The 21,453-nt window shown below is 39.6% G+C and overlaps 1 protein-coding gene across 11 annotated transcripts in view; it reads left to right on the top strand.

Annotated features, from left to right (window-relative positions):
- The window catches only part of LOC129725533 (myocyte-specific enhancer factor 2), a 205,573-nt gene that overhangs the window by 78,138 nt on the left and 105,982 nt on the right, over positions 1 to 21,453 (top strand). The window contains exon 1 of one of the 11 annotated variants that reach the window (XM_055681493.1): positions 13,368 to 13,513. The exons of 9 other annotated variants lie outside the window; for them this stretch is intronic. The gene's annotated coding sequence lies outside the window, so the exon portion shown is untranslated. Of the gene's footprint in view, positions 1 to 13,367; positions 13,514 to 21,453 lie in introns of those variants that run through there. One more of the 11 variants, XM_055681492.1, reaches the window with a different exon arrangement.

The following is a 21,453-nucleotide window of genomic DNA, read 5'->3' as shown; positions in this document are numbered from 1 at the left end:
TTATTGAACGGCCCCAAGGTTATATCTGACACACAATCGCACCGAGAACCACATATTTCGATAGTTTTTGGAATGTTATACCATCTTCAATGTACAACAATTCAGTAACTCTCACTTTTGAAAGATTAATAATGGCGTCCTTACGGTCGTTGGGGAGAAAATAGGAAGAGGATTGTTAGTTCGACAAACGTTGTTATGAGACCGAGGTGATCTGCATCTCTATGAATGTCACATGAACGGTATTTGTCTTAGTATGCTGAGATAGGTAAGATCAGATTCGGAACTCGACCTTCTGTTTTTTATACACAGACTTCACAGCCAATGTTAAGTGTACACGACAATTGCGGAGCCAGCGCTACAATCCTACTGACACTAACAGCCGCTCTCGAGCCGAATATCACATGGCACATTACACAAATAAATAGTTTTTGCACGACTTTTGGAAAGTTCGTATATTCAAAAACAAATAAATCGAGCGAGAGATCACCAATAAAAATCATGCACTAAGGCGACATCCAAAAAATTATGCAACGCAAAAAAAAAACCGATTTTAGGAGTAATGAAACGTAGCGCCAACACCTACCCCCTTATAAGAATTACGCAACGCTGTAGAAGAATTTGCTTGATTAAAATGCTCGTTTTTGGTAAGCCTCTCCAGAGATTTTTTTGTTACGTAACGCTGAGCTCATCTCCCCCCTCTCCTGTGTAACAAATCGTAACGCTCAAGGATACTTCCCTCCCTCCTATGAGCGTTGCATAATTTATGGATGCCGCCTAATATCTGGGCCTCCATATTGATTTTTTTCAACAAATATGCGTTTAATACACTTGTTTTATTTGTTTTAAATATTTTGGCGGTATTCGCCATGCCATAATTTTCCTTGACATCCTTAGTGATAAGCTCCAACAAAAGAAAATACACCTAGATCTTTTTTGAGTTGAAAACATATCGAAGAAAAACGTCCTAAAATGTTTGATCCTTGTTTGAATATGATAGATTTAGAGACCATAATGCAATAATTGAAATTTGCAGAATTTACACAAGAAAGTGTGATTTTTTTTTTGAAAACGGATATAAAATTACTTTTGACCTAAACCGGAAAACGTGATTAAAATGAGGTTGATATCTTGTACCGGTTTTGAGTAATGGAGAAAAGCAACCCGCATAAAAAGACCTTACTGTAAAGTGAAATTGTCAAAGTGAGAGTTTTTTCCCTTGTAGAAGACTGCGACCATTGTTTGATCTATTGTGGTATAAGTGAGATTTTTTCCTATTATTAGACCGATATTTGCTATTTATAATAATGTCAAAGTTAACGAGTTCTAATGATTTGTGATTTCTTCTAAACGTTATCGTATCAAATATAACTCATTACATTTTCGAAATACAATTGTTAAACATGTTTGATAATATTTATGAAATGGAAAGTATTCTCCAATTTTTAATGCGAATCGATATATAAGCCACATTACTGATTCCAATGTAATACGTAGGTCACGGTGCTCCCACAGACCGTTAAAAAAATGCACCAAGGGATCGGAGTACACCGTTCGATTCGTTATGACGTCCAGACTCTATGGGCAAAATTTCAAAATCGTCGTATGCTACATTTTTGAGTAATGCTCTTTCGAAAGTCGTGAAGTACAAAAAAGTGATTTTTCAACCACCATTTTATGAAATAACTTCCAAAATTGTTTTTACACATTCCAAGTATTATATTTCAAGACATTTCTAGAGAAACATTTCAAAAGGTCCTATCTGACATCGATGCTTATCAGAGAAAAATGAACTTGAAGTTTTGTGAATTCTTTTCAATTGCCAATTAAAACCAAAATAAGATTCCATCCCTTTTATTATCTCAAATGTAATAAAAGAAAGTTTTAATTCTTTTTGTCCAGTTTTTATTGATGGTTTTGTTACATAGGACCTATGTTGTTTTCGTTATCACATAGGACCTATCTGATTGGTCTCTTAGTAACTATTGATGACACATTGGACCTTTGATTTAAATGGCTTCAAAGGCTTTATATGGAACAGTATATCATTATGATTAACGTTTGATATCCGAATTCGAGATTCATTTCCATAAAAATATTGTCTATCATTTCTTATGAAAGTTTGGTTTTTTAAACCAGCTTTTTTATTTAATTCTCTGTTGTAAATTAAAATTAATAGTAATCAATTAATCACATGTTTTTTCAGTGAGGCAGCCGGGGTGTAGTGGTTTGTGAAACGGTCGCTTGAGACGAAGCGGGGGATCGAGGGAAATGACAATGTTTAACTCGATTAAAAAGAAAAATGTCATATTGTAGGTCATACAAGAACATTGAAAATACGTAAATATATAACACAGTTAAGTAATTGATTTTGGTTTTTAAATAGTTTATTTGACACGGCACGATACAATTTATGTTTAACTGAGCCAAGTACATTTTTTTTAAATTCTAAATTAGCAGGGAAAAGAGGAAGGCCTTTTCTTTATTCTCGCGGCCGACTACGAGCTAGTGGGGATTTAAGGTGAGAGGAGGGGAGTTACAATTTTGATTTTAACTATATTGAGTTATACGATTTATTTATTTGTACATGGCTAAGCAGTGATGTTCTATTTGAGCAGTTTGGACTGAGGTGTCTGCGTGAACATGAAGATGCCGAGTCTTCGTTTGGGTGTCTCCAGCTTAGTGTATCATCTTCTTTCAGCGTGTAGCGGGAATGGTAATCTAACAAATAGATAGAAGAGTTTCATATTTTAATACCAGCGTGTTTTATGAAAACGTATAGCTGTGTCATGTACTGGAGATCACCGCTTCCCAGAATGTCTCTAACGGGTACGTTCGGTTGTTTTCCTCGGGCCCGAAGGGAATCTATAAGCTCAGACCTAACACCACAGTATTCGGTACACGACCAAACAACATGCTCGATGTCATGGTAGCCATCGCCACAAACGCAGTGATTACTGTCTACAAGCCCTATACGAAAGAGATGCGTGTTTAACGTGTAGTGATTGGACATAAGTCTGGACATCACGCGAATGAAGTCCCGACCTACATCCAACCCCTTGAACCATGCTTTCGTCGATACCTTAGGAAAAATGGAATGTAGCCACCGTCCCAGTTCATCTGAGTTCCATGATGATTGCCAACTGTTGAGTGTTCTCTGACGCAAAATGCTATAAAATTCATCATAAGCAATTGGTCTTTCATAAATATCGCCATCAATAGCACCCACCTTAGCTAAAGAGTCAGCCTTTTCGTTACCCGGAATCGAGCAATGAGAAGGGACCCACGCTAAGGTAACCCGGTAATTTTTATCTGTTAAAGCACTTAAAAACCGCCGTATTTTCCCCAGGAAATACGGGGTGTGCTTCACAGGCTTCATTGATCGCAGAGCCTCAATGGCACTGAGACTATCTGTGAAGATGAAGTAGTGGTCTATGGGTAGGGTTTCGATGATTCCAAGAGAGTACTGAATAGCAGCAAGTTCTGCGACGTACACGGAAGCAGGAGCATCGAGTTTGTAGGAGGCGGTAAAATTTTCGTGGAAAACACCAAAGCCAGTGGACTCATCTAGATTAGATCCGTCAGTGAAAAACCTTTTATCATAACTAACATGTTTAAACTTATTGGAAAAAATCTTAGGGATCTCTTGGGGTCGCAATTGATCCGGGATACCAGAAATGTCTTGTTTCATGGTGGTGTCGAAGAATATAGCATTATTAGAAGTAGCTAAAAGTGCGACATTGGAGGAATCGTATGAAGAAGGATTAATATCTTGAGCCATATAGTCAAAATATAAAGTCATAAATCTGGATTGAGATTGAAGGTCGACCAACCTCTCGAAATTTTCAATTACTAATGGGTTCATAACTGTGCATCGAATTAGCAACCGGTAAGAGAGATTCCAAAAACGATGTTTCAACGGAAGAATACCCGCTAGCACTTCAAGACTCATCGTATGGGTCGACTGCATGCAACCCAAGGCAATACGCAAACAACGATATTGTATTCTCTCTAATTTTATAATGTGCGTGTTCGCGGCGGAGCGAAAGCAGAAACAGCCGTACTCAAGAACTGACAATATCGTTGTTTGGTATAACCTTAGCAGGTCTCCTGGGTGAGCACCCCACCAAGTTCCGGTAATCGTACGAAGAAAATTAATCCTCTGTTGGCATTTTTGTGTCAGATACCTAATATGACAAGCCCAGGTGCATTTGGTGTCGAACCAGACCCCGAGATATTTAGCGACTAAAACCTGAGAGATCGTTTTACCCGTTAGTAGGAGCTGCAGCTGAGCTGGGTTATGCTTCCTAGAAAAAACGACCAGCTCAGTTTTCTCCGGAGAGAATTCGATACCCAGCTTAAGAGCCCATTTAGACAAATTGTCTAAGGTATCTTGCAATGGTCCTTGCAGATCGCTAGCCTCGCTACCAGTAATGGATACAACGCTATCGTCTGCACTTTGCCTTAGCGTGCATGAATTTGCAAGACATTCATCGATGTCATTGACGTAAAAATTATATAAGAGAGGACTTAAACATGAGCCCTGGGGGAGGCCCATGTAACTAATTCGGGAAGTTGTCGAATCGCCATGTGAGAAATACATATGCTTTTCTGACAACAAATTGAGCAAAAAGTTATTCAAATTTGGTGAAAGTCCCTGCGAATGAAGTTTCGCGCTTAAAACTTCTACAGAGACAGAGTCAAAAGCCCCCTTAATATCCATGAACGCAGAAGCCATTTGCTCTTTTCGAGCAAAGGCTAGTTGAATTTCAGTAGAAAGCAACGCTAGGCAATCGTTCGTCCCTTTGCCCCGGCGAAAGCCAAATTGAGTATCTGAAAGTAACCCGTTTGTTTCGACCCATTTGTCTAACCGTAAGAGGATCATTTTCTCCATTAATTTCCGGAGGCAAGAGAGCATCGCAATCGGCCTATATGAATTGTGATCAGAGGCAGGTTTCCCGGGTTTCCGAATAGCAATGACTTTTACCTCCCTCCAGTCATGCGGAACAATATTTAGCTCAAGAAAATTGTTGAACAAATTCAACAAGCGTCTTTTTGCAGAGTCGGGTAGGTTCTTCAACAGGTTGAATTTTATTCTATCTAACCCTGGAGCCTTATTGTTGCACGACAGGAGAGCCATTGAAAATTCCAACATCGAAAATGGAGGCTCTTCCGTAGTTACTAATAACGCGTCGCGAAAGGTTTTCTGTTCCGGTACAGAGTCTGGACAGACCTTTTTGGCAAAATCGAGTATCCAGCGATCTGAATACTCCTCGCTTTCATTCGAAACGTCACGGTTCCGCATGCGCCTGGCGGTATCCCAAAGAGTGCTCATCGCTGTTTCCCTGGACAACGCGTTTACGAACCGCCGCCAGTACCCGCGTTTTTTCGCCTTTACTAAGCTCTTCATCTGCCTGCCCAGTGCCTCGTACTTTCGAAGCAGGTTGACAGTGCCGTACTCCCGGTAGTCCTTATACGCCGCGGACCTTCGCGCGTACAGCTCAGAGCACTCTTTGTCCCACCATTTGTTGGGAGGGCGCTGTCTAATCGTTACCCCGGGTATCGGTTTCGTCTGAGCTTGAGTCGCGGCGTCGATTATCAAGCCAGCTAAGAACGCGTATTCTTCCTCCGGAGGAAGTTCCTCGTGAGTCTCGATAGATTGCGCTATAATAGACTCATAACACTTCCAATCAATATTACGTGTAAGGTCGTAGGAAATATTGATTGGGTTCGGGGGAGTTGAACCATTAGCAATTGATATAACGATTGGAAGATGATCACTACCGTGGGGATCGTTGATTACTTTCCACCGGCAATCTAACGCTAGTGATGTCGAGCAAAGGGATAGGTCAAGCACGCTTTCACGTGCTGGAGGATTAGGTACACGTGTCGCTTCCCCAGTATTCAAAACTGTCATATTGAAGTCGTCGATCAAGTTACAGATTAAAGAAGATCGGTTGTCGTCGTACAGCGACCCCCATAGCGAACAGTGAGAATTAAAATCTCCCAATATCAAGAGAGGCGCAGGAAGCAACTCTGCTATATCAGTGAGATGCTTCTGTTCAATCCGCGCGGATGGAGGCATATATAACGAAACAAGGCATAGGTCTTTTCCATTCATATTCGTTTGAATGGCAACGACTTCAATATTCGAGATCGAGGGGAGGTCGATTCGGAAGAAGGAATAGCACTTTTTAATCCCTAAAAGTACCCCTCCACCGTGTGAGTCTCGATCTCGACGAATAATGTTAAAATCGTGGAAATTGAGTTGATCGTTTGAATTGAGAAAGGTTTCACAGAGCGCAAATGCGTCACAATTGTATGTATTTATTAAATGAGAAAATAGATCGAATTTGGGGATGATACTTCTGCAATTCCACTGTAATACAGTGATAAAATTCCTAACCTCTTTCGCCGTATTAGTCATCGAAAGATATGATAGCTGAAATGAGAGGCCAAGTTGCTGCTAGTTGCATCAAAAAGGTTTTCACTGTAGGAAGAAGGGCAAGAAGAATATTTTGTAGGGGATCTGGTATGTTGAATGTTTTAAATATCCAGTCCACAATATCAGAAAATTTTATGAACCCTGTTTCTTTTTTATCTTCTGATCGAGAAATGGGTGCACGAGGGGTTTTTGGTGCCCCAGGAAGCGGAGGGTACTCCTGGTTTGATTTAAAATTAAAACCGGGAGGTACTTGCTTCGGTTTTTCTTCACCGCTTCCTTTTTGTGTTGGCTTATTGGTCATTCCGCTAGGGGTTATCTTGCGACCTTTGCGAGAAAGATTAGGAGAGTTGATCATTCTCCTCTTCCTAGATCCTTCTGGCATGGCATAAGAACACCCTTCGACGGGATCGTCAGATGTACCCTCATCGGTTGGCAAAAAGGAAAAGATGTTTCCTGTCGAGGGTGGCTCAGCACTCTTCAGCATTTCTGCGAAAGAGCGCTTTGATCGTTCCTTGAGGGAACGCTTTATTTTTTCCTCGCGCTGTTTGTACGCGGGACACGCCGAAAGGTCATGCCGAGTTCCCTCGCAGTAAAGACACTTTTCAGTATCCTCACTGCAAGCGGTCTCAGCATGATTGCCTCCGCACTTGCTGCAGCGTGCCTTGTTGCAGCAGTAGGTGGCTGTATGACCTAACTGCTTGCAGTTTTGGCAATGCATGACCCGCGGTACGAACAGGCGTACAGGCAGACGAACCCTGTCCAAAGAGATGTAGTTCGGCAGTGCGGATCCGGCGAATGTTACACGGAAGGAATCCGAAGGGAAGAATTTCTTCTTCCCTTCTTCGATGGATACTGAATGCAATTGCTTGACATCCAGTATCTTTACATCTTGAATCAGGGGGTTCTTGAAGCAGCCAACCCCGTGACGCAAAATGTCATCGACCGTGAGGCTTCCTTCGGTAACCACACCGTCGATCTCCACGTCCTTGGCAGGGATGTACACGCGGTACTCTCTCGTGAAGAGCTCGTAGCTAGCAATTGCGTTTGCTTGCTTCAAGCTACTCACAACAACTCGCAGTTTGTTCGGTCTAACCTTTGTAATTTCGGTTACGTCCGAAAACTGTTTTGCCAGGTCCTTGCCGATTTGAATAATATTTAGAGGCTTCTTTATGGGCCTGAAGTAAACTACGAACGGACCTTTCGAAGCATCTGGGTAAGCCTTCACCCGTGTTGCCGGTACCCTTGGTACGGGGCTAGGTAGCGGGGAAGGTAGAGGGGAATTGATGGGGGAGATCTCAATCTCTTCCCCAGTTGTTTCCACATCCAGGAATAGTTGCACCTGCATGTCGTCCATTTTGCGGGAGCGTTACGCTCTACCGCACACAAACGATAAATATTCGAATGTGGGGGGGGGGTCAAGTAGTTGCTATTAAATTTTAAAAACAATTTTTCAAACTACAATGGATCAAAATAAAAAAAAAGGCAGTAATACTAATACTAATAACAATAGTAATAATAATAATAATAATAATAATAATAATAATAATAATAATAATAATAATAATAATAATAATAATAATAATAATAATAATAATAATAATAATAATAATAATAATAATAATAATAATAATAATAGTAATATTAATTATAATAATAACAATAATAATAATACTATTAATAATAATGATAAAAATTCTAAAGTGAATACTTCACCGAACGTCTAAGTCACGACCTCACGGCTGATAGTAGGATTAATCGAACGTCTCCGCAGAACAAACAATGACGATCCAGCTTCGTGTTGTGACACAGTGGCCGTATCCTACACGCGACCTTGTAGATGCCACTTGTAGTTGACTTCCACTCGCTCGATCGTATGGTGGTCCGTGCTGCTAGCGGGGTAACAGCGGTGCGGGAGAATTATTCTTGCTGATATATCAGCTGCGTATCGGATCACTGGCGGGGTAGCCTGCCCCTACCAGTGTGCAGAAGATGTTTCTGCCGATAAACTACCGGCTATTGTTATCGCGCAGCACAAGAACAAATCGACAAAAAAAAACACCCGTACGATAACTCGTGTATTGTTTTTTTGCAAACTCAAACGGAGATGAACAATTTGCGTCTAATCGAGACGAAAGCAAAACAACGAATGTGTTAAGTAATTGAATGATTTATTTGTTTTGTTACAATGATTATAATTTTTTATTTCATTTTCCTATTATCAAAATTATTTACTATGCGCATCATTTTCTTCGGGATCCAGATTTCCATCGAAGTGACTATATAACATAGGGCAAAAATGTGTGTTTGAAAACATAAGGTCGTCTTTCGTCAGGTCGTCGTTTACCAAAAGGCCTGAATTTGCTGGCAATATACAGCTGTCGTCATTCTCGTCATTCTCGTGGGAATCCTGAATCGCAAAATCTAGCACTTGAAACTCGTCTGCTGGACACATGGGGGGGGGGGGGGGAGGGGGAGCGCTCTGTCCGTGGAGTTAGGGTAGCAGCCTCGGAGAAAGAAGGTGCCATAGTTACAACCAACATATATGGTGTCACGTTGAAAATTTTCTGAATAGTCAGAATTAACAGCAATATTCTTCATAGAATCGGTGTTCCTTGGCTGGCATAGGAATGATTCAATAAACCCCTATGACAGCCAAAGTTTTGTAAATTTTGCTTCTACTCGAATGAGTCCATGAAACGTCTGTTTCCATCTGGAAAATTCTTCATGAACAAAAAATCGCGACGTGAACGACTATATGAGACTTCGTGAGGGGAACCAACAACGATGACGAGGAGATGTTCGAGATCTGTGGATCATATTGGAGGTAATAATGTAATATCTAGGCTAAGCATTTTAATTATGATTTAGCAGGTGCACGCTAGTCGTCCGTACCGCTACGTTTTCGACGTCTTCTGGGGACCTCGATTGCGACTTAATTTTTACTTTTTTTCACTTTCTTTAACCGGTAAAGAATGTTACACAAATTTTTCAAGCTCGAGGTCCAATCTGCAACTGTCAAAGTTTTTTGTTCGTATAACAGATTGGCCTACTAGTAGACAAACGTCCTATCAGAGAGCTGTGCGATATTGTATTATTATTCAAATTGGACGTTTTCTTGTAAGCTCTGGAATTTTTATGGATATCAAAAATCTATTTTTTTCTCAAAGGAACTTATAACAAGAAACTCTTTCATGCGAATAAACAAAAAATAGGTTCTGTTTACAAATGTCAGATAGGACCTTTTGAAATGTTCCTCGAGATTTACAATTGGTGGAAAGATTCATTTGAAAACCCCACAGTGCACAGTGTTCTGAGCTCGAAAATTCGTGATCGTTTTAGATTTGACTGTGAAAACTTAATTTTATGTACTCAATGTCTTCAGCAAAATTGTTCCATAGAACAAGGCCATATTTTTGGCGTTTACGATTAAAAGTTAGATAAAAAAATATTTTTTTAAATTTTCAATATACCAGATTGCTTTCTTCAGCAAAGTTGTTGAAAAAATTTCAAGGAAAACAATTGCTGAATACCGCGATGTCCTATCTGTATGTTGGACACGACAAAATGAAGTTTTTTGTAAAAAATCCCTTCTTAAAATCAGTTTTTTGTCTATAACTTTGTCTGTGATTTTTGTACTTTACAACTTTCAAAAGGACATTACTCTGAAATGTACCGTACGATTTTGAATTTTTGCTCCGAGATTCTGGACGTCATAACAAATCGAATGGTGTACTCTTATTTCTCTAAACTTGATAAATTGACTGTTCCGATAAACGTTGTTTGATTATGATTACATGTGAAATTAATTGTGAAACTGTGCCGTGAAGCATGATGTAGCAAGTCTAAAATGGTTCGATCATGATACATTACCTGAGTCATGATTTTGGGATTTATTTTTCATTTTTGAGAGGTTTAATTTCAAACTAGTTTTCTCAACGATTTTACTACTGGCCACAAAGCTTCAGCAGAGTCGTGAGACGTGCGCTGCGGTGAAACCTCTCTGTGCTGGCCTTCTGTGCCACCGCGCCGCGCCCTCTTGGCTAGGCTCGGTCTGAATGAGTAAAGTGTGTGCAAAGGCAGTCAAACATGATAATTACTCTTGAAATGCGATCTTCTTGTACCCCCCGAGGCCGAACGCAATAATAACTTCTTCTTTGTTTCACTGATTGGTTCGCAATCAATTTGTCAGAAAAGGGCGCAAAAGTAAGTACCCGTACATTCACCATTGAATTGCAAACACCGAATTGAGGTCGTGTAGGGTGCCCGCATGATCGGAGTGATATTTTGATGTTCGCATTCTGCGCGCTGTTTGTGGCTTCGATTTCGCAAAAGGGCGATAACAATTCCACCCTTACCGGTCCTACCCTAGAGCGCATGTCAGAGGGGGCAGGTCAGAGCCTGTACACTTACATGTGGTGGCCCCGTTGTTAACTGGCTGGCGTTTCTAATGGACACTCGATCACGCAACACACTCTCGAGCCGAATTCCTTCTTAATTACCCATTTAAAAATTGGCGCGTAATGGGAAATGTTGAGAGAATCGTGCGTTTTTCTTTGCTCGAGTACCCTAAATTTGCTGCTTTAGTCGATTGCCGCGGCTCGGTCGGTGAATTTTATGATCCACTCGCTTACTGAATGATCGATTAAGGCGAACATTAAATCTGTTTTTTTGAAAAGTTCAATTTTCTCGTATTTTGGTCAATTTGTATATTATTTCTATACGTAACTTTCTGGCCGGTATTGAATGGCTCTGAATAACGCCCTGTTTTACCGGTTCTGTAATATTTTAACTGAGAAAAATCAGTTGACGTTCGAGATTTGTTCAAACAAATAATCATACCATCGCACCACGTTTTTGAGATTCGCCGGTGCATTCATAGTTGTTGAATTTTGTTTGAAAGTGAACTTGCGCCACTGCCGCTCCATTCTCCAGAATCCAGTGAAGCAACTTGTACCTTCTAGTGCACATGTTTATGTACGTATGGCATACTTTCGAATAATTGGTTCACTACACATCGCGTCTCACTTCTCCTCGTTCCGTGATTCCGTGGGGATGTAACCCGCATCTAGTGATTGCAAAAATCCGATTTCTTTGTTCAGAATTTTTGGCTCGTGATGACAAGCCATCGCCGATTGGATGCTGGGCCGTTGGCTGGTCACCTTTCTTCGTCGGTTTCTTCTTGAATCAAAGCAACGTACTTGGGAAGGAACTGGTGGGTGGGATGACATTAGTCACACACTGAGTGATCCCACTGAACCAGCATCTAATACAGTGTAGTGCTGGCAGCCTGAATCGTGAACCGAAAAGGAGGAACACGCGAGTAGGAGAAGTAAGAAACCGCACAGATTTGATAGCGTGCCAATTTGTATCGTTCTTTCACTCGGCATGATTTCCACGGCCTCTCGGTGTCACCCCGAACAACACACCACAAGAAATGGCTGATCATCCATCTTTCTATCAATCTGTCTGTGCTTCTGTGCCGCGTCGCGCTAAAGGAGCCGTCTGGGTCCGATTTGGAGTGTCAATCAGAATGAAATGACTTTCGTGATGTCCTTTGCGCGCAACGAAACAGCAGTGAGCAAAAAAAAAAACGTATTGGCAATTGTCAAACTTGGAAAAACTTGTTTCCTCGTTTAATAGGTTTTGTTTGCTCCCATTAGCACCGTTGTATTTGTCCATGTGGTGCCATTTTCCGGCTTCGAATATTGCCAAGGGCGCCCGGAAGAGGAAAAGACGAGTGATGACGATGGAAGAATACTCTTATGTAATTATTGTTTTTTTTTTCGGTGTTCGACTTTGCAGTTTGGATTGTTCTTCCCGACGTAATTTTCCACAAGTATTTGGAAGTTACCGTGTTTTGATGGGATTCTGAAACCACTATCACGACTACTAGTTCACCTCGCGCGCTAGTGTTGATGCGCTATCTTCGGTTTCTTACTACAGATCATGCGCAGATTGCGTAAATCGGGGGGAGATACTGTGATCAGCTCAAGCTCAGCCCCAGCAGCTCTAGGTTTCGTGATGGCGTTGTCAACGTTTCAGAGGTTGATCGGTTTTTTGGTCTGCTGAAAAGACAAGCATTATGGATGGCATTTTCGTTCGTTTGCTGTTATTGTCGCCAGCGGTGAACGTTGGGGCATTTCAAAATGACGACATTTGGTAACCGATGTTCGGCAGGTTTGACGTGGAATTTACTTTCGGGTGGGTGTCTTAATCGGCTGCTCTCGGAACGCGGTTTGTTGCACAGTGGCAGTAATTAAACATTACCAGCCAATAGATCTGACTAACTATGATTATGCTTATCGGTTTTTAAGATGTCTATCCGTCGTCGGCAAAACCGTTTTTTTTCTGACCATAGAAATAGGAAATAGGACCAGTTTACTTCCGAGACTTCAAGCGATTAGCGATTACGATTACTTCCGAGACTTCAAGCAATGAACATTTATCTTAACTCATTTGTGATTATCCATTTGACCAATTGGTCGGCCAGCGATTCCACCGTGTTCGATCCTCCATTCGGAAATGATCCATTTCCTCTCGCTGCGATCGGCTCCGTGCTGGTCCCCCTTGCCTCACCTGGACTCACTTCTAGTTCAGTAACGGTGGGGCAGCTGGTGTTGGTGAACATTCTCGAAATCCCATAGCTTTTCTCCCTCTCTTTTTTTCTCTCACGGGAATGGAGAACGGGTTCCACATACACGACGCACGAAAGAAAAGCGTTCGGAAAACTGTTGTTGTCGTTTTTCCTTGCCTCGTTCCGCTTTCGCTTCGGTACCACGATCGCCGTATGGTGCGTATTGAACTCTCTTGTCTCAGCGTGACGTCCGGCGAGAAAGTCACGATCGTAGCTTGAACGCCCCAATCCAACCGAGGAGCTGTTCTATTAATAGCGAATGAAAATCGGACGAAATATCAGTATAAACTAGACCTCAACTTGTGTTGTATAGTGCGGTGCATGTGAATCGGGGAAAAGATTTTCCACTAGTCGCTGGCTGACTGACTGGGAACCTCGAAGTGTACACAGAGTGGCCCCACGGTTAGAAGTGCAGGAAGAACAATCGTCTCGATGTGGTAAGCGAAAGCACAGGAACACAAGATGGCGCCTTTTAAACCGATCACGTGGCTTCAATCCGCTTTGAACTCCACAAATTCCTATGATTGAATAAAATCAGAGCGGCACTTGACAATATCTTATGGCCATCATAAATTCAGTTTTATCCTAAACCGGGTGCACGCTTCTCAGCTCAAAGCTAATCCAGGGAAAACAGAATACCACGTGACTCTAGATCATTGTTTTTTTTTTTCAAACCTTCATGTGCAACATAAAAGTGTGATCATTCATATCACTTTTTACGCTCATTTTCGTCCCTAAAGACGCCACTGCGCGCCCACCTCTGAAGCGACATGTTTGTGTGGGGGCTGAACTGGCAAGCATCAACTCTGCGGATCGGCGACGGTGTAACAGCGTGAATTCTGAATCATTGAACGAGGCATTTTCTGTTCGGACTTACTAGCTAGGTGCCGTTGGTGGTACATAATAGATCTTCTTCCTAGTGGTGATCGCGCGTTCTTCTCGTTTGAAATCCTTCGTGGCATTGCACGAAACAGAATACTGCCGCTAGTCGGAGTCTGCGCGGTGGTGCTCGATGACAACGACGATGACGATCAGGGAACGGCGAGAGGAAATGCCAGTCGGGAAGAAGACGTTTGTCTGCAGCTGCTTAAAAATCGTAATCATTTAATTGCACGTTGCTGTTGCCGTTGCTTGGGGGGAAAAGCCAACAGCGCAAGTGTCTTTGTCCGTGTGTGAGCGTGCATTTTACGAGTGCGCTTTTCCTTTCATGAGCCAGAATGCTGCAGAGGGACAGACGAAATAGTCGGTCGGTTTTACTAATGCTTCACGGTGGCTAAGATGTTTCGAGATGATGCTGAAAGCTTTGGCTAATTATTTCCAAAATCTCGATCTACAATTGCTTAACTATTTGCACTTCTGTTATAACCTAAGTATTCAAAACTGAGGTTATTTCAAAGCAGAAATTATGAGGCATCACTTAGTTTTTGAGTCTTGGGATATGATACTAAATACAGTTATACCTCGATTATACGCACCCTCGATTTTACGTGCATCGATTTAACGCACATTTTACCTCGATTTTAAGCACACTTTTACCAAAAACATTTTTAATTCATTTTTGTTGTTTGAATTATATCAAATTGTAGGATTTTATATATTAGACATCGTTCACAAGTAATGGGCTGTCCATAGACTGACAAATCTGCCGAAAAACGGGAAACAGTAACAAAAACACCTTTTTTTTACGCATAATTCGATTTTACGCACATTCCAAAAACGAGAATGTGAGTAAAATCGAGGTATACCTGTACTTAGTATTAAGGTATCAAGCACTTGAATTTTACGATAGGAAACGGATGGCCTTAGAGAGTTGATCAGCAAAGGTTTTTTGTTTAAAATTACCACTAAAAACATATTACATTGCTGGAATATGATTATTCTTCAAAAAGTTGAAATTAAATGAATGCTCAAAATCTTAATTTTTATAAAAAAAAATGTTTTACATTTTTTCATCCCAAAGCTCATTAAAAGGAAACTTTTGATAACATTAGTTTTCATATACTTACAAGCGGGGGAGGGGGGTGGTGTTCAATGAGGGAAAGTTTATTTTTTTTACCCCTTAAATGCCCGACGGGGTACCCGGGTATCCACAAATTGTAATTCTTGTAACTTTGACCATTTCCATCCGATTTTGATACTTTTAGCACCAACAGATATATTACCTCATCTACTTTGAAATCAGAGGGTTTTTCTTTGTTTCTCATTAATGAAAATCCGGTTTTTCGGGGATATGTTCCGAAACTGAAGTATTTCATGAACATTTCAACAGAATGTTACCACTACTTATCCAAAGTTCATCAAATTACTTCCATAGGCCATTTTTATGGTTTTGAGTGTTATAGTGATATGCCCTTAAAATGGTCTTTCCGGAACAAATTCCACCTGGGCTTCTAGTGGTCATAGAAACAATTAATACAACGTCTCATATCATCCAATATGGTTATTTTCAAAACCGGGATGATATCTAGAGACCGTAAAACAACCCCCGACGCCATTTTAGATTCCTAAATGGCGAATTCTGGTATTTGGAATTAAAATTTGGAATTAAAATTGACGAATATCATCGAATATGGATATTTCCGGAATCGGGATGATGCCCAGAGACCGGAAATTAACTGCAGACGCCATTTGGAAGTGCGAGATGGTGGCTTCCGATTTTTGGAACACAGCCAACATTGACCAAATACCACTTTTTAAGAGTACTTTCGGCGTTAAAATGTTGTCCAGAGACCTTAGTACGACCCTAGCAGCCATTTCAAGATATTCATATATCAAAATGGCAGCTTCCGGTTTCTGGACAAGAATAAAAAATGGCCGAATTCCACCTAAGATGAGTATTGTCGGATCCGGGTTGCTACCCAGAGACCATAAAATGACAGCAGACTAACCGGAAGTCACAACCTTGTATTTCAAAATGGCGTGCGAAATTGATTTCCGGTCTCTAGGAATCATCGCGATTCTGGAATCATTTTGATTCCGAAACCATTCATATGAGGTGATTTTCAAACAATTTCAGCTGACCCCGGAAGTCACCATCCTAATTTTTAGAATAGCATCTGGAGTTTATTTTCGGTCTCTGGGCATCATGCTGATTCTGGAAACACCTAAATTTGATGGAATTTGGCTAATTTTGGTTTTCTTTCAGATACTGGAAGTCGCCATTTTGGAATCCAAAATGGCGTCTTGAGTCGTTTTCCAGTCCCTAGATACGATCCTGATTCTGAAAATACCCATTTTAGATGTTATGCGACGTTTTATTACATAATTGTTTCTATGGCCACTAGAAGCCCCGGTGGAACCTGTGCGGAAGGACCATTTTAAGGGCATATCACAAAATACCCAAACACCCAAAACCTTAAAATGGCCTGAGAAAGTAATTCTATGAACTTTGAACTAATAATTGTAAGATTCTGTTCAAATATTCATAAAAATTTTAAAAATTAGTTTCGGAACATGTCTCCGAAAAAACAGATTTCCGGGAATAAAAAAATTCTTTCGGGCCACCGCTGACACTGAATTCAATGTATATATAAGTTGCTGAAACTTTAAGTACTAAAACTATTAAAATCGGATTAAAATTGTCAAAAATATTAGAGTTTCAATCTGTGGGTACCCGGGTACCCCGTCGAGCTTGTAAGGGTGTTTCTTTGCCGAGCACATAATAATAACGGTTAATAAAGACCAAGCATGGAAATTTTCACTCACTAGCATTATTCCATGCAAATGTGTCGTTTGATTCATCAGGTATCGTCCAATTATTTTCCCTCGCGTACAAGTTTTCCAAAGAAACGCTGCTGATTGTTTTTCGCTGCTATGCGTTCCGAATACCATAGAAGGAAACTGAATGATATCAACACGATAATATTTATTGTATCCAAGTTACTTGTATTCAACAGTATCGCGAGAATCTTTGAGATATTATCGCCAGTGATACAAAATTATGAATCCAAATGAACGTTAGATTGCGTTAAACTGTTTGCTTACTGGAGCAAGTAGGTATCATCAATGCTTACGGAAATTATAACATGGTGCATTAGCATGTGATATTTGAAATCCCCAAGAACCTCGAGGAATATCACGGTGAAAGCATGACGTGGAGTAGCCGAATTTCGCCTACAAGCAACCAACATTTGAAAAAATCGTTGCGATCGCTCGAGTGCAATCGTTTCGATTCTTTCGTGAAACACTCGCTACAGCAAGTTATACTGAAACTAAATCATCAAAGAAAGCCACCATATATTTTTTTGCTCTAAGTTGTCTCTTGCATGCGTGAGAATGTGTAATTTTTAACAGCGATGGTTTGCTGGGATTGAAAGCTAATGAATAGCACGTTTAGAAATGATACCCGAATAATTGTTGTGCGGTACGACTTTTTCCATCCTTGATAAAGACAACAAAAAATTAATCAGGACCACCTCTTCACATCGGAATCGGATGGAGTAGTTTTAGAAAAATACAGCGAGGACGGTTCTACTTAAGCATTTCCAGAGACGTTTCGACTACCTTAGCATATGTGCTCAAGCGTTGTCGTGCAAAAGAATCAATTTTTCGTGTCATTTCTTGCAGTTTTGCCTTTTTTTCTCAAGGTGGAAGTGCGTTGAAGCCACAAATGGCCGACTTCAAGCCACCACGTGGTCAACTTCGAATTTTCAAATGCATACGATATGGTAATAGTTAATGCGTCACCTGTAAAAACAAACCCTCATGCTTGCTATGATAATGCAAACATAAGACAGCGTTTTTACTGGCAACGCATTAACTATTTCTGAGTCTTGTGCCTTTGAAAATTCGTAGTCGGCCATGTGGTGGCTTCTACACACTACAACCTTAACGCTTGGCTCGAATGCATCATTTGCCGTCAGTAGAGGGCTCCCGTTATGATTTTATTTCCAATTCTGCGCCCTCAATTTGTTTCATAGCCTGGAGCATCATGTCTTTTACGCCAAAATCGCAATTCACCACCCGCAGAAGTTCTTTCACTCATGTAGTCTTTACTATAAGTTTCAACAATCATTGGAACTTTTGACGTTTTGACAACAGCGTTGTTGACACTCTTGAAATTTTATAACATTGTTCACATATTTTAACAATTTTTGTTACGTAATGTTAAAAATGTCATATATGCCAAAAATTAAAATTTTTTTTTTAAATTTTAAAAATTTTCTGATATTTTTTGTCTTTTTAGGCATGTTTGACATTGCTGGCATGTTTGATGTTCCAGACATTTTTGACACTTTAAGTGTGAAGTAATGTGAAAAAAAATTAAAAAAAGGTATATAACAACCAAATATTGTCAAAAACTGTAGAAAAAGATAAGAATTTCAAAAATGGAAAAAATGTCTCAAATTTCATGAATGTACAAAATATTGAAAATGACGGATCAAATATGTCTAAACCAGCAAAACTCGCGAACAGGGCAAAAAAGACAAAAATGCCAAAAATGTTAAAAAAGTCACAAAATGTTGTAAAGAGCCGAAATTGTAAAAACATCAAATACATCATGGCTTAAAATGTAAAATAAGTACTGAGAAAAAAATTAGAAAGAAAACAAACAAAAATTGTCAGAAAATTTCCATTTCAAAAAGGATCAAAAATGTCTCAAATGTTAGGAATGTCAAAAATTGAAAAAAAAATTAAAAAAACAACATGAAAAAAAAACGCAAAAAAAGCCTAACAAGTCTTTAAAAGTCAAAAATGTCAAAAATAACGGATAAAATATGTCAAAACGTAAAAAGTGTCAAAAATATAAAAAATGTCAGAAAAGTAAAAATTTCAGAATTTCGAAAAAGTCAAAAAATGACTTGAAATGTAAAATATATAATGAGTACAAAATTAGGAGAGGGTAAAAAATGACCAAAAATTGTTAAAAATGTCTTTCAATTCAAACTTTCAATTTTTTTTTAAATGTCAGGAATCGCCTAAATTGAAAAAATGTATTTTTTCCAAATCGCCAAAAATGTTAAAAATGACGACATATGCACAAACTGACAATGTCAATGGATTTCTTATTTTATTTTATGATGAGATTCTGGCAGCACGGCAATCTTCAGCACGTGTGAATTGTCTGCTTAGTAAAAGTTTACATTTCATGTGTTTTTCCATCATTTTTTGCTGAAACAAACATTCAAAACTAATAGCTAGTGATATATCTACACATGAAAATTTGTTTCACGATTACGAAAAACAGGAGATTTAGCATAAAATTAAACAAATGATAATGTCTGTTAAATGAATACATATAGTTCGAATGGGTTCTTTGTATGAGTTGTTGTGTGAGACGAATTCAATTATGTTCGAAATCCACGATTCGTCAATTCCGCCTGGCAGGGTTTAACCAGCAAAAATCACCTTTTAACCGTTTTGACGCTTTTCAAGAGTGTCCAATCCGAGAAGTCTGCATCGCTAACTAAGCCAAGAACAGACTTCCGAATGTTTGCTGTTGCCAGGAGAGCCAGGAGTATTAATGACAGTCACTTTCAGAAAGAGTGGTTATCTGTTATCATGCGTGTTATCCTCAATCGATCGAATGGACTGGTTGTATTGTCAATTATTGGCTGCTGCTAAGTCAAGACGTGTTAAAATCTGTTGTTTTTGTTGTGATGAGCTCTTTTTTAATTCGAAAATATAATAAAACACAATTCTTGTTTACAAGATAATTTTACTGCAATCAAAAGGCAGGCGGTGACAGGATGGTCCGTATTAAAAACTAATCAAATGGATCTACGTCACAATGTCATCTCGTGGCAGCGTTATGGAATACTTAGTAGCTGATAAAGCTCTGAAAAATGAAAGAAAATGCTGCCTAGAGCAACGAAATTCATCTCACATGGCAATAAGGTAACATGACAAAAAAAATGCATTTTTCTTTTAAAAATTGGTAATTTTAAGGGTCATCCCGAGCTCTTGAGTTGCTCTATAAAACGCTATATTCAGATATTTTTTCTAGCGATGTTGAGAAGAGTAGGATGACCCTGAAAATTGACAATCTTTAAAAGAAAAATGCATTTTTTTCGTCATGTTACCTTTTTGCCATTTATTAGGACCATGCGTTTTGAAGTACTTTTAGTGCAGAATAATACCACAAATTTTTAGAAAAATCCATCAAGTCTAGCAGAAGTTATTGCACTTTTTAGTATTTGGACGTTTTTGGACATATCATTTTCATGGGCCCTTTAACCCTACTTAACCACAATAAAAAAAATTGAAATTTTGCAAAACTTCCTACCTTGAATAGACAAACAAACGCTGAAAATTTCAGCTCAATCAGAGAACATCAAAACAACGTCCCTCAGAAAGGCGGTTGCGGCTCTCGCGAACTGGCTCTTAAACTTAATTGCCGGGTGTCACTATTGCGACACACCAATGGCGCTTTTTAGCGCCCCGATATCGTTTGAGGTAGGTCAAATTTTTGTCAACTCGTCAAAACGTTGCGGATAGGGCTAAATCTCAATTTTATCCACAGCACTAAAAAGGATATTATTTCTTCTCATGCATTGAAATTTGAATGTGGTTTATCCTTAACCTATCTTTTAAAGTCTAACCTTATACATTAAATAAGGTTAAAATAAAATGGGAGATTTTAATATTTCTGTAAATATAAATGTTTTTTTCTAACGCTCATTTCTTAAATCGTTTTTCTCGAAACTTTGAGTTGTGCCAGTTTTAACAAAAACGACGACGACAACAACAGTCTATTCGTTATTCGTTTTGTAAAGTGACTGCAAGCCAATCTAGGGTGCTGTTTTTTTTTCTAGGACGCTAACAGTTCGATATAGTAAATAGTACCCCGTTTCTTGATTGTAAACTCGCAGGTACTGTAGTATGTACTGAGATGTGGAAAACTCATTGTTACTACTTCATTTGGAAATATGTAATCGTTTTTGAAAGTACGGTTGGTTTCAGACTACACAAAGCTGGGAAAATGCTTGTATGACGGTCCTTCCCACACAGACTCAAAATCTGGCGTTGTAGAAGGTTTCCTCTATCGGACGGTCCTCAATAGAAGGCTGTGAGATATTTGAAATTGTCACCTACTGTGCTGAGGCCAGCGGTTGCTCTGCTTGCTGCGGGGAGCCAGTTCCCAGTAAACCATCCACTTGCTGCAGTGATTAGTTATACAATAAAGACTATATTTCTGCATGCGAGTTTTTATACGTGACTACTGAGAAATATACCTTCTGTGAGTGTGTCGTTGTCTGGCGAGCAAAACAACAACAACAACAAATCGTTAACAAAGTCAAATCGTTTGTATACTTTAGTACCAACTATGCTGAGGAAAAAAGGTAGTGATTGGTTGTTCAGTTTGATTTAGACTGACACTGAGAGTTTCAACTGATATTTGACCTTGTTTTTAGCTCTGATTGGTAGAAATATGCGT

The sequence above is a fragment of the Wyeomyia smithii genome, chromosome 2 (genome assembly GCF_029784165.1).
Source record: "Wyeomyia smithii strain HCP4-BCI-WySm-NY-G18 chromosome 2, ASM2978416v1, whole genome shotgun sequence".
NCBI classification, from domain to species: Eukaryota; Metazoa; Arthropoda; class Insecta; order Diptera; family Culicidae; genus Wyeomyia; species Wyeomyia smithii.
The sequence above is the reverse complement of the archived record's forward strand: the minus strand, read 5'-3'. Positions and strand labels throughout refer to the sequence as shown.